The sequence below is a fragment of the Dermacentor albipictus genome, chromosome 9 (assembly GCF_038994185.2).
Source record: "Dermacentor albipictus isolate Rhodes 1998 colony chromosome 9, USDA_Dalb.pri_finalv2, whole genome shotgun sequence".
Lineage (NCBI taxonomy): Eukaryota > Metazoa > Arthropoda > Arachnida > Ixodida > Ixodidae > Dermacentor > Dermacentor albipictus.
Genome location: NC_091829.1, coordinates 88,859,531 through 88,873,944, shown reverse-complemented (window position 1 = coordinate 88,873,944; position 14,414 = coordinate 88,859,531).

Genomic DNA, 14,414 nt, shown 5'->3' with positions numbered 1-14,414 from the left:
CCCATAAGCTGCGAAAGCTGCTAGAAACATTTCAGCATACCGTCGACCTATCGAGCTTATAACAACACACATTGCGGATCCAGCGCAACCCCAGTATGAAGACTACAAAAGCGCAGAGCCAGAAAATGTGGGTCTGACCAGCCCAATCACATTAGCGGAACTACAACGTGCCTTAGCAGAGGAAAGGCCGAATAAAGCGCCTGGACCAGACCAAATTACGACAACACAGCTCGGCAACCTTACAGAAGCCGATCATGCATTCTTACTTCAGGAAATTAACAATGTGTGGGACACTGGCAGCTTGCCGGAAGAGTGGAAGACAACCAGCATCATTTTCATTCCGAAGCCTGGCAAGCCCCAAGCCATAGCGAATCATGCGTGGGTAAGCTTATGGAACACATCGTGCTTAACAGACTTCTTAGTCATCTTGAGCAATCACAACACCTACCCCATAATTCGATTGGATATTGACATCACTTATCTAGTGAAGCCATTCTGCTGCAGCTACACGAAGAAATCGCGAAGGAAACAAGCAGCGCTCAACTTAAAGCTATTCTTGCCATAGACCTCAAGAAAACTTTTGACTATGTTGACCGCGATGCTATGCTGCAAGAGCTCGAAGCTACTGGCTGCGGAACCAAGGTTTATAACTCTATTAGGGACTTCTTATGGAGTCGCACGTACACGCTACGAGTAGGTGACATCACCTCGCAACAGTATCCCCATCCAGAGAGAGGTATCCCGCAGGGTTCCTTGATCTCACCCACACTCTTTAATCTTGCCTTGTGCATAGTCCATAGAGCGCTACGAGACATCCCCGACATCAAATGTGCGATCTACGCAGATGATATCACAATCTAGATCAACACGCGTTCGCCAGGGCATATCCAAGAAACTCTCCAACAGGCTATAAACAGGGTGAATGAGGCTGCTCAAACTATTGGCCTTAGATGTGCGCCAGAAAAGTCTGAGTTGCTACTGGTCCACCCCAAAGGATGGAGACCGCCCGCCACACAAATTGTAAACGAAGACGTGCCGAATTCCCAACTAAATGCATTACGATCCTCGGTCTCCAAATTCCAGAAAGATGGAAGTCCCGCTGCGACGGTGCATCGCCTGCTCAGGCAAGGTAAGCAGGTGTTGCGCATGATACGTAGGGTCTCCAACGGAGCAAATGGAGGGAAAGAGACGGATATGCTTCAACTAAGAAACGCCCTAATTATGCCGCGCCTGTGCTATCACCTGCCCTATGCCAATCTCCGTCAGCAAGATATCCATCGCCTTGATGCGCTCATCCGGAAGGCGACGAAGCTGGCCATCGGCATGCCGTTTAGTGCCATTACCAAGCTCCTCCTTGACATCGGTTTCAATAACACGGTGGCACAATCAGCCAGCATTCATCGTTGTCGCCAAGAACTGCATTTGCAGCGCACGTGGCAAAGCACGCACACCCTCCATAGCATCGGTCATCATCCAGAAGCTGCGCCCCTTCTGAAAACGCGCCCACTACCCCCGAAACAACGCGAACTCCTAACCATAGCTCCACTGCCATGCCATATGAATCCAGGACAAAGCAAGGAGACGCGACGACAGCGAGTTGTCTACTTCAAGAGGTACACGGCAAGACACCCTGATGGCATGTACTTCTACGCTGATGCTAGCGTTTGTGAACGGGGCTCCGTTATAGCAGTCGTGAATAACGACCTCCAAACTGTACATACTGAGTTACTCCCAGAGGCAGATCCGACCTTAGCGGTACTGACAGCCATCGCAACCGCGTTCAAACACATGCCCCTTAGTAACTCAGCCTACTCAAGAATCATATTTACCCACTCCATGGCGGCTTGCAGGACATCGTTGCACAGGATCTCAAGGCCCACATTCCGACATTTATTCAACAACACCTTAAGGGTCCTCTGGAAATCATCTGGATACCTGGTAATGATGGGATGCCGGCAAATGAATGATCTAATGAGCTCGCCTGTGAGACTTTGAACCAGGCACCCTGCATTCCGCGACCAGCCCAGAAGAAAATGTGGGCACCCCTGCTTCTGCGGCCATATCAAGAGGCAAGACGCAAGTTCCCCAAGTTCAGCAAAGTGCTCATCCGTGAACAAGGTGTAGTGATTCGTCAGGCCCAGACTGAAACACTCCCTACATCAACGCGAACGCACCTCCTCCACGACCTCGTACCTGCAGATGCCCCACCCTGTCGGTGTTCTGGCGAACACGCGAACACATCCCATATCCTCTGGTCCTGCCGACCACCCCCACCTCCCCTTTCTGCCCCCACAAATATTTCACCTTAACCCTATGCCGAGTGGCTGACAGAAGCAGCCAGCACCGACGAGCAAAGGTACCTTGTGGCGTTTATCAGTGCTGCACTGAAGAATGCCGCAAGCGAGGCTCTGGAATGAGCGCCTTTCCACCATACGACCCAACATCAAACTAAAGTTTTTTTCTCTCTCTCTTGCAAAGAGCCTCGGCACGATGTTGGTTCGTCCTTCGAGGTAATCAATAAGCTGCAGCAATTCAGTGTCATCCCGTTGCTGGCGTGAAAGATCGGCAGTACCCACGAGTCCCAGAAAGACCGTGCCATCATCTTCTTGTGCTGCCGGCTCAACAGGAGATCGAGAAAGGCGGTCGGCGTCTGCGTGCCGTTTTCCCGACGTGCATGCAAGAACAAAGTCGAACTCTTGGAGTCGAAGACTCTGGCGTGCGAGCCGGCCGGAAGGATCTTTCAAATTAATGAGCCAGCAGAGGGAATGGTGATCGCTAACGACGGTGAAGGACCGACCATAGAAATACAGACGATATTTCGTAACTGCCCATGCCATTGCGAGGCAATATTTTTCAGTGGTGGAGTAGTTAGCTTCGGCTCGGGATAGTGTCCTACTGGCGTACGCAATCACTTTTTCGCTGTCGCCCTGCCATTGTACTAGCACCGCCCCTAGACCGACATTACTAGCGTCTGTATGCAATATCGTCGGAGCTTGCTCATCGAAGTGTGCTAATACGGGAGGCGATTGCATGCGTCGCTGGAGTTCGTGGAATGCCCACTGCTGGTCTTCGCCCAAGTAAAAGGCATATCTTCTTGGGTGAGCCGTGTTAACGGCCATGCCATGCGCGAGAAATTCGCAATAAATCACCGATAATATGCACAGAGTCCCAGAAAACGTCGCACGGCTTTTTGGTCTGATGGAATCAGGAAATTAGCGACGGCGGCAACTTTATCCGGATCAGGTCGGACTCCTTGGCTACTGACGACGTGACCGTGGAACTGGAGCTCGCAAAAACCATATTGGCACTTCTCAGGCTTTAAAGTGAGACCGACAGAGCGTATCGCTTCAAAAACAGTTTTCAGTCTTCGAAAGTGTTCGTCGAACATTGCGTAAAAGACAATCACGCCATCCAGGTACACCAGCCATGTTTGCCATTTGAGTCCGGAGAGCACAGTGTCTATTAGGCGCTGAAATGTTGCTGGCACCGAACACAAACCGAAAGGAAGTACCTGAAATTCATAAAGTCCGTCAGGCGTAACAAAGGCTGTTTTTTCATGGTCTATCTCAGCCACTTCAATCTGCCAATAACCGCTTTTCAAGTCCAATGAGGAAAAAGAGCACGCGTTTCGCAACCTATCCAAGGAATCATCAATACATGGCATTGAATAAACGTCCTTTTTTGTCACCTGATTGAGCTTCTGATAGTCGACGCAGAAGCACAGGCTACCGTCCTTCTTCACTAAAACTACAGGTGATGCCCAAGGACTATTAGATGGTCGGATAACAACATCTTCTAGCATCGTCTTCACTTGTTTTTGTATTGCTTCGAGTTCCTTTGGGGCCACACGATAAGGGTTTTGTTGGATGGGTGTGGCGTCGACATCAGCAATGATGCGGTGTTTGGTAAGTGGCGTTTGACAAACTCTTGACGCAGAGGAGAAACAGCCCTGGTACTGATTGATGAGCTCATGAAGACGGTACCGCTCAATGGCCGTTAACGTCGGATTAACGTCTACAATAAGCGCAGCTGTGTGGATTGTGGAGGCCGACTCCTGCGCTTAGTGGCAGTCTTGTATAACACCGACGAAATAGGCGACAGCAGTGCCTCTAACGATGTGTCGGCGCTTCTTACTAAAATTCGTCAGCGAAAGTTCGGCGCTACCGTCGATTACATTGATAAGTGCTCTGGCAATGGAGACACCGCAATTCAGTGCTAGTGCACTGATATGTTCGGCTACTCCAGTCCCATTCTGCAGGCTGTCACAGTGCACCTGTACGAGGGACCAACTCCGCGGCAAAAGTATGACGTCGTCCGCGGCAATACGTAAGCGAGGTTGTTGCTGCTTCTCATGGGTGACAATCCGAACTCGTGGCAAATGTGACGTTCCTGTCAAGGATGTTAATCACAGCGCCGTATTCACGTAGGAAATCCATGCCCAATGTAAGTTCTTTACAACACTCAGTAAGGATGACGAGCGCAGTGACGACGGTTGAACCGGCAATTAGGAGTCAGGCCGTGCATTTCCCGACAGGTGTCATCAACTGGCCTCCGGCGGTTGTTATGTTGGGCCCGTGCCATGGTGTCTGCACCTTCCTTAGTTTGTCGGCGACCTGTAAGCTTATGATTGAAAAATCGGAGCCATTGTCAACCAGAGCGGTTACTCCGTGGCCGTCAATGCGAACGATGAGCTCGGCGCTGACGATGTCAGTTACGTCTTTCGTACTTGTGTCCGTCGTATTTGTCGTATTCGTCGTATTTGTCGTTTTAATGGGCGTCTTTTTCGTCATCGTAGCCTTCACGTCGTCGTTTGTCGATAATGGGGGATGTGGAGAAGTTAGATTATTGGCAACCTCACTCCCGGAGGTCACTACGGCTAGTTTCTTCGTCGAGAGCTAGGGGATCTGTCCCTAGTGACGTTGGCAAAACTGCGACGAGTCGGCGAATGGTAGCGCGTAGGATATGGAGAAGGAGAACGTGGTCGGGGCGTCGTTGTATTCTGTCGCTGACTGGTCACAGGAGCGTTGTTTTAAGCGCGTCGACCGCCTTACGGAGAATAAGCATAGTTGGCAGGAAAGCTTCGGTGTTGAGTTGCTCCATTTAGTTGTTCCGATAGTTGTTCCATTTGTGGCAAACTCTATAGACGTGTCCAACTTCGCCACAATGGTAGCACACTGGTCGACGGTCGACGGTGCTCCACAAATCGGTTTTCCGACGCTGATAGTTCGGCGATAACTCTCCATGGAACCATGGAGTTGCGTCCGCATGTCGAAATTACGGCATTGCTTGTGCTGGCATGATCGGCGGGTCGATAGAGTCGACAAGGGTGACGATGTCGGCTCTGTTTGTGACGTAGGTGGTGTTGTAGTTATGGGTGTCAACGGCGTTGAAGTTGCGTTGACTGGACGGCGAACAGCCTCCGCATAAGTGAGGCGCAGTGGAACGTTCCCACACTCTGGCGCTTAAAAAGCTTGCCGGACTTCCTCCCGGACCATACCAACAACAAAAAATAAAGCTGGCGTTGAGCCGAGCTGCCGAAGCTCTTCTCGCACCACCTCTCGGACAACCTCACGCAGAGACATGTCGTTACGCGCAGCCAGTACGGAAGTGTTCGCCGCCGAGTTGCTCATGTCATGCGGGCGGTATCGTTGCTGCAGTGCCCGTTCAATGGGCGTAGCCTCTTTTGTGAACTGTGCCACTGTTGTCGGTGGATTTCTCACAAGGCCGGCAAACAGTTGCTCCTTCACTCCTCGCAAGAGGTATCGCAGCTTTCTTTCCTCCGGCATGCTGGGTCTGCCCTACGGAAAAGAGGGGCCATATCTTCCGAGGACATAGTAACACTGTCATTAGGTTTTTGAATGCGGATTTCAAGGAGACGCTGCGAGTTTTCCCTCCTGTCGATGCTTGAAAAGCTATCCAGCAGCTGTGCGCGGAAGTCGTCCCATGTGGCAAAGCTCCTCTCCCGGTTTACGTACCACGTACGAGCATTGTCCTCCAAGTAGAAATAGACACTCGACTGTTTGTCCGCCGAGCTGGTCTTATGGTTGTACTGGGAGACACGCTCGAACTGGTGTAGCCAATCTTGGGCGTCTTCAAAGGCATCACCAAGAAAGCTTTCTGGGACCACAGTATTCTGTAGTGTTACCTGCGATGGAGCTGCGGTGGCCATGTTATTTGTAGGAGGCAAACGATTTCTCGAAATTTCTTGCAGGGGACTGGACTCGGGCGCTAAACCCAGCAGGCGACGACTAAACCGGTGCACCGGTGTTTCCATGTGCAGTGGTCATTCCGGGCTCGATCGTCGGATCCGCGAAGGGGTGCGAAGCATGTCGAATACCCAGCACCTCCACCAGTGTAACGACGTGGGATCGACGAGTATGTGGAGCAGCACCACCAAGAAATGCACTTTATCAATTGTCCAAGGGAAAACAATAACCTCTTCTTCATTTCCCCGCTTCACCTAAAAACCCGCACAATTTCAGCGTCGTCCCCACTGGCGCATACCCGCTGCATTATGGTTGTGCCAAATATAGTTGTATATATAGTTATATATATATATATATATATATATATATATATATATATATATATATATATATATATATATATATATATATATATATATATATATATATATATAATGCTATATCAACACAGATATTGCAATGCGCCTGAACGTTCCTTTATCCACCCTAATTGATCTTATTCCAGCTTAATGACCCTAATTTTCCTTACTACCCTAATCTACCCTAATCCTGCTTCATCCACTTTTATCGACCTTAGTCCACTCTAGCCCTCCTGAATCCGCCTTAATCCTCATCCATCCATTTTAATCCACCTTAGTCATAATAATCCACCTTAATCCACCATCATCCTCATTATTATACATTATTCCACCCTATCGCACTTTAATCACACTTCATCCATCTTAATCAGCCCTAATCCCCTAAATCCTACTTCATTCACATTAATTGGTGGGTACAATATCGCCGCCACGGATCGACTTGGTATTGCGCTATCTTCTGAACTGGCCCACAGTTTTCTCTGTCGGTGCCACTTTTTTCTACAGATCCTGTCGACGCACACTCTTTTGGTCAGAACCTAGCCACATACAGCTTCACTGCAAAAATTCGGAGACGCTCAAGTTTAACATTTGAACGCGATAGAACTGAAAGATCCCTGACTGCTTCTTACGCTTCCTGGCAACTGCAGCTTATGCAACCGTAATATTCACCTGGAAACGCTGGCGGATAACGCTAAGTACAAAGGCAAGCTCTCTGCTTGAAACGCGGCCTCTTCGTTGAGCCGATCTGCTGTTATTTCTTCACCATTTAAACATTTTACTCTGAGCTGTAACATAAAATGTATGCGCTGTGGGTTTTTAACATGGTAGCGTTAAGGAACACGTGTCGAAAAAAATCTGGCGTCGGCGTTGGCGTCCCGCGTCGGCGTAGGACATCGCTTCGGCAAAAAAAATTTCGAACCGAATTCTAGACCACGAATACCCAACCACTTATCTACCACCAATGTTGCTTCTACCTTGTATTTCATTGGTTACAAAGGCATTCCACGTAATTTTGAGAACGGCAGCCCCCAAGCCAATGTAATGTACTTTATGTTACCCCTTATCAGAATGAAATAATAAAAGTGCGAAACAATAACAGGAGATTGATCCGCTCAAGAGGTCGAGTTTCTACCAGAAAGTTTCCCTTCGTGCATAGCGTTCGAAGCAAGTGTTCTCCGGTATACGTTACGGTAACATAAGCTGCAGTTGCCCGAAAGCATGAGAAGCAGTAAGGGGTCTTTGAACGCCACCGCGTTCCCCTCTTAAAAGCGGAGCTTAAGCGTCCTCTACCTTTTTGCATGACATTTGTTTCTCGCCTGTCATTCTCAAAATTTCAATGAATAAATTGTACAGATAAAAGACAAGGTATGGGCACCTTTCCTGATAGAAGAGTGGTTGGGTTATCGTTGTTCGAAATTCTTTTTGTCGAAACGACTTCGGACGCTCGACGTCACACGTGGGACACCGGATGCCGACGTGGGATTTTCTGCGACACGCGGCTCCTAACGTTTCTCGTGTTAAAATGGTGCAGCAATCTATGCTACGTAAAAGAATTGAGCAGGACAAAATAAACGAAAACGGCACATGTCTGCTTACAGAAACAAAAGTGCAGGCACTAAGTCTGGGAACGAAGAAATTCGCAATTGCGCCTCGAATGCGAAGCACTGATTGCGATAGCAAATTAGTAGATAGCTGTACGAAGTAAGGATAGTAGTATTATCGGCCCTATAAACTTGTAAACATTCGCTTACTAACTAAATTAGCAATGTTAGAATGTGTAAGCATGGCTCAACGAGGACGTAGAAAGAAATAGACACACAGAGACAGCGCGGTCTTTGTGTCTGCTTCTTTCTACGTCCTCATGCAGTCGCGCTTACGCATTCTATCGTGGATTCAAACAACTAGCCGGCCAACTTTTAAGTAAATTAAGCAACACGGTGTCATGTGCACACAGGTAAACATAAAAACATCTCGCTCGATGAGCACAGAAACACGCTGTGAAAATTCTATAGTGAGGAATCGCGGCAGCAGCAAGCGAATTGAACTAGGCACACGTCTCCTTTCAACGCGAACAAAACGTCCAAAGCACAGCGAATACGAAGCTACCGGCACTACGTGCACTCTGCAAATATCGCGGATTGCTTCGAAGATGAGGCCTGTGCGAGTGCGCACTTCAGCCGCATCGCAGATCACCTTCAGGACGCACGAGCGCCGGCAACGCGTCCCTACGACATCCGCCAAGGCGTCTACTACGGCGTCCGCGATTCGCGTGGCCAGCGCCTAGCAAACGCCTCGCTTGTCTCCACTCTGTTGGGAGCCGCAGGCGAGGAGTACATCGAGGCACCGTAGCAGCCGCCGGAGAAGAAGCTCTTCCTCCCTCGTTTCACCACCGGCCTCGCGCGTCAAAGGAGAGGAGGGCACGCGAGATTGAATCACGTTGGCCGGCTCACTCTCACACACTTTCACCGATACGGAACCTCACCGCGACAGCGACGGTGACGCCAGAATTTCGCCGGATGTGTCCGTATTACAGCTAGCTCAATAAAAGCGTGGCTATACTTTTAAAGCGTGGTTAAAACAAAGTCAGCTGGACTGACCAAAAAGGGGGACGAAAGACTACAAAAACAATAGAATGAAAAAAAATTGAACCGAAGGAAAGGTGAAGGTCAAAAGATGAAAAAACCTAAGAACATGTGAAAATGCCAAGAAGGGAGGACAATAAAACACGCGGAAAAATGATGGAGCTCAGCCTTCACTCGCGAGCAATTACATTTATCGAAAACGCAAACAATCCGCGCGCGAAAGTTACCAATTTTACGAGGCGCCTTCCAGAAAAGCAATTTCTTCCCGCAAAAGCGAAACATATGGCGTACAATTTATATCGCAAAACAAAGGGAGAAATACATCAGCCATCTTCTGTTTCATTGTTAGATAAAACGAATTCGTTTCTTTCATCATACCTTTAACGCATTTTCATCGTCAGTGCTCGTTTTATGCGCCTTGCTGTTTTGTTTTTACGTTGACCGGGTGGCGTTGTTGCGCGGCTATTTTATCACAAGTGTAGTTATATGCGCTATAGGCGTGCTCTGTATATAGATCGTGAAGATCTGTGGGCATTTAAGCAGGTGGTTCTTCGAAAATAAAGCCACTCGTTAGAATGCGCTCGTCCTTGTGTTGCTGCTTTTCTTCGTCCCTGTTTGTTTGCGCACAAGAAGTTTTCTTTAAAATGAAGCAATAAAGGGCGCGGAAAAAGAACCATTCGGGGCCGCGCACATGAGTCGCTCTTAACGCAAGCCCGTTCTGACAGGGTATGGTGGTAAAAGACAAGGCAAATATGATTTTACTATGCATAATACACTGAATAACGTACTTAATAAAGAATAAAGAATAAAGAATAAAGTACTGAATAGTACATATTCATTACAGCCTAAGGGCAGTGGGGAATAAAAACGTACCGTAAACGATAAAGTGAAGCCCAACGATGTGAAAAAAAATATTTTTCTTGTGAGCATTGAAAAGGCGTTAATCTTCATACCATATAATTTCAATTGCAGCACCGAAACCGCGTCGTAAGTTTATCGCGCCAGCATGTAACGCGCGTACGTGAACGTCTTTGGAAAGCGGAATATTACCGTGAACCCTTGCATAAAATGCGAAGAGAATAAAGAGGGCGTGCTACAGGTGGGATTATCGTCAAAATGCATAAAAAAGCAATGCCATTATTTTGAAATAGAAAACTACAAAATCGAATCAGTATATGTATGCGCTCGATGTTATCAGAAGCTCAAAATGTTATGCAAAAGTTGATGGGTATTCGCTCTGACAATGAAGTTGGATAAATAGACAAGCTACACGGATTTGTAGACTTCTCAGACTTGGGCATCAGCATGACAAAGAGAACGTTACAGAAATCTGTGGACGGCTCGCTTGTCAACGGAAAAAGTGCCGCTGAGGCTCAGTAAGCTTCAAATAAGCAAACTTACGAATATTTTCTGAAGAGGCGAAGCAGACCGGGTCTCTTTCTTCGTCCTCTCTATAGTGTATGTATCATTCGACTCGCGCATTGAATTTTTCAAGACGCTAATACCAAATTGTTCATTCGTAGTGAAGAATATCGAATATTTTTGCTTAAAGAGCTCTGATTTGTGCTTCGTTTTCTATATTTATTTCAATGTAGACCACCTACGGCGGACGTCAAAAAAGGAAAGACATTTCTTGCAGCGGTGGTGAAGAAAGGGAGGAAATAACGCCGACTGCTAAGATACCATCATTTCCTCGACAAAGCTTTGTAGAACATCGCAATGCGAAATAATTTATAGGCAGTATGCAATCTCTGTGTTTTTTCTACTTTCTCGTACCAGCATAAAGTGCCGTGGCTTGAGGCGTCCCGCAGAAAAAAAAGATGTTAGTATTTATGTTACATACAATGAAGTCTCGTGCAATTCTATCAGTTCTTGTTTCGAGTGGATAACGCTTCTAGATATTCGTAATCGAGATATAATATTATTGTACGTCAGAAACACAAAGCTGAGCTAAAGAAATGGTAAGGAACTTGGTTGGTAACAGCCACCTGGGGAAAACAGTGAGCATTTACTTTCCCACTGGCACCCATAGAAAAGAATAATTTGTTGGTTTGTTGACAAAAAAAGAATGCAGTTTACCATCACCATTATTCATCAGCTGTTTTCTTCCCTTTCTTTTTTCGTTAGTGTAGAATAGCAGGCAAGGGCAAGCTATAGCTCATGCCAACCTCTCTGCTTTTCTGTAAATAATTTTTTTCTCTCTAGAAGAAACTTGTAATTACACGTGACTTCAGTTCATATTGTCGCGATTCAAAACCAGCAGGAACTAGGAAAACAGGGCAGGACACTTCAGTTAGGCAAATGGAAAAACGTTTAGGCAGGGCCCACTTCTACTCTTCTACAATGCGCGAGATTGTTGTTCTTCTCTACGTGCCGCATATTGGATGTGACATTTGCCTCCCACCAGAGAGAACATAGTCCCGACGCTCACTTAACGGCAGGAATGTGTGTATGACGAGGTGTGGGCACTTCATTCCGAACAATAGGGCTTCATGCACACAATGTGGACGACTTCTGGAAGAAGCTGCCTCACCTGGAGGAAGCAGGACTGTCAGGGATAAACTCGTAGTTCAGGCGGCTGAGGCATCGTATAAACTTGTAAGGAGCAACGTACCTGCTCAGTAGCTTTTCTGAAAGCCCTCGCCGATGGATGGGACTATCGCCATTAACACCCACCCGGCTCGAGGTATCTCGCTTCCTTCAAACATTAAACTTCTTTCATTTAACTCAGTGTTTAAAGGAGCAGTCACGAGGCGAGCGCACCCTCGATTTAGTCCTAACAAACAACCAACTAATGCTGTAGTTCACGTCCTTGATGAAATTAGTGACCATAGAGCAGTACATTGTTCGCACACACTCGCACTTCCTAATCAACCAAGAAAGCTAAAACGCATACTTAATTGCAAATAGGCAGATTTTAGAAGAATGAACAGCTTGCTAACTGAGTTTGCAAGCTCCTTTTCAAACAAATTTATAATCGTACAACTAATGACAATTCGAAATGATGTACAACTAATGAGAAAAATTTATAACTAATGACAAATCGAAAATACGTGCATCCCTGAGATTTCATTTCCATCAAAAACAAATGCTCCCTGGTTTACAAAAAAGTAAAACATTGCCTGAATAAAAATAAAGAGTGTATAATAAGGCCTCGCGGTCCAAAACTGATAATGCGTGGAAAAAATATAAAGTATTAGCTCGTGAATCACAAAAAAACAATTTAACAAGCTAAGCATCATTATTCCAACTCTACCCTGCGCACTTTGTTAAAGTCTGATTCAAAAGAGCTTTGGTGTGTAATTAACCCTAAAGATACGGACACTGTAATAATCCTAAAGAACGCAGATGGCTGCATGGTGCCCAATGAAGCACGTGGTGGCCTCTTGAACAACAGTTTCAGTCAAGCTTTTACCGACGAATCGCCACTCGACCAGTTTTGTACCGTCTCTCTTTCTACAATACAGAGGTTTAGCTTGTCCGGAAAGCCGCCCCGTTAGCGTTGGGGCGTTTTACCGGGTGCGAACTGCGCATGCGCATGACTTTACCGGATACCGTATTGCGTTACCGGATTGCCGGATCCCGGTACCGTCCGCTCCGACCCAGGTGGCCAGATGTTTCTACACCGACGACCAAATAAGCCGAGTCAAGACAAGCAAAAAAAAAACAAAGAACTACAAGATGGCTGTCGCTCCCGGCATTCGCTCGCGCAGGCGATTCTTGCCGAGCGATGATATTATCATTCTACAAGAATTGTTGACACACAACCCGTTTGAAGACCGCACGATGTGGGTGAAGATCACGGATATACTTCGCGAACTCACGCAAGTGGTTCGCAATATCCGCAGCGTGAGAGAACGGCTTGACCTTCTCCTCGCACAGTTCTTCCGCGACGACATCAAAAACAGGAAAAAGTAAGTGTTCCAGACGTTTATTACTCGTCGATATCCTAAGCTAACACGTTTCGGCCAAATTTTCTAAACGCGCCTGTTTGCTTTTCTAGATCAGGGACGGAGGAAGAGTACGAGGCTGTGCACAGCCTGCTACAGCAGGTAGCAGACCTGGCACGCGAGTGCAGTTACCGCCCGCCAAGGTCAGCGGTGCGGAGCCACCGCGGTACTAAAAACGCTGTTGCGAGCGCCGCACGGGCAAAGGAGCGCCAGCCCAGCACCCGCAAGACAGCTGCCGTGGACAGCTTCACTGCCTCGTCTACCAATTGTGGTAGGAGACTTGTTACTTCACTTTTTCTTTTATTCTTCTTTGGGGGAGGGGGGGGTGACGTGCATGAGTTGAGATGTTAGCACTTAACTTGATTGCTAAATACAATGCTTCATGCCCTTGTGCCATACCATATGTATTGCTATCTTTATTCATTTCACACCTAAGATTGGTCGCTGTATGGCTTCCTGAAAGATTGCATTCAAGTATGCAAACCATGTTCATTTTATTTAGCCGTGTAGCTGCAGTTTTGAATCATGAGAGCCACGTAATTACTGTAATTACCATAATAATAATGCCTCAAGCCTGCTATTTATTATGGGACTGCATTTTAAAATGTGTAAATCATGTAGAACTGTGCTGCTGCTTCCTCTTGAAAGTGCAGTTTTCTCCCACAAATTCTTTAGGCAAACATTTCACCACACGCGCCTCCATATGACTGAACTGTTAGGAACCAGTACAAGGAACCTGCCCTAAGTGTTAGCAAAGCTACTGGTTTTGTTTTAAATTTCATGAAATTTTATGCTCTTTTCCATCTGTAGGGGAGAACAGCGACGCACACATATTCGTACCGGAGCCAGAAGAGGAGCCTGATGACCCGGGCAGGTGGGCCTCAAGCGGATGGCCTGCATCGCCTGAGCCATGTTCTCGTATGTAAAAGTACCTTATTCTCAGTGCATATGATGAAAGCTCAGTAAAATAGTGCTGCTTGTACTCGATTCTTCCAGTAATCTGTTACCTGTTGTCTTGAGGAAGAGATTGTTAATGTGCTCATATAATAGGCGCCACTTCGTGGGTTTCTGCAGAACTCGTTTACTCTATCAGTATCCTGGTGCTTTGAATTCTCAATTAATTCTTCCTCATCTTGTCTTCTGGTTAGCTCAGTCAGTGAAGGAACTCTCCTGGAAAGGCATTAGTCCGTGATTGAATTCCAAGGCCAGGATTAATTTTCTTGGAACTGTGCAGCTTTCTTTAAAGAAAAAAAAAGGGAGAGGGGGGGTTTCCTAGTCGCTGTAGGCTACTTTCAGATGAATAACACAATTCTTTCC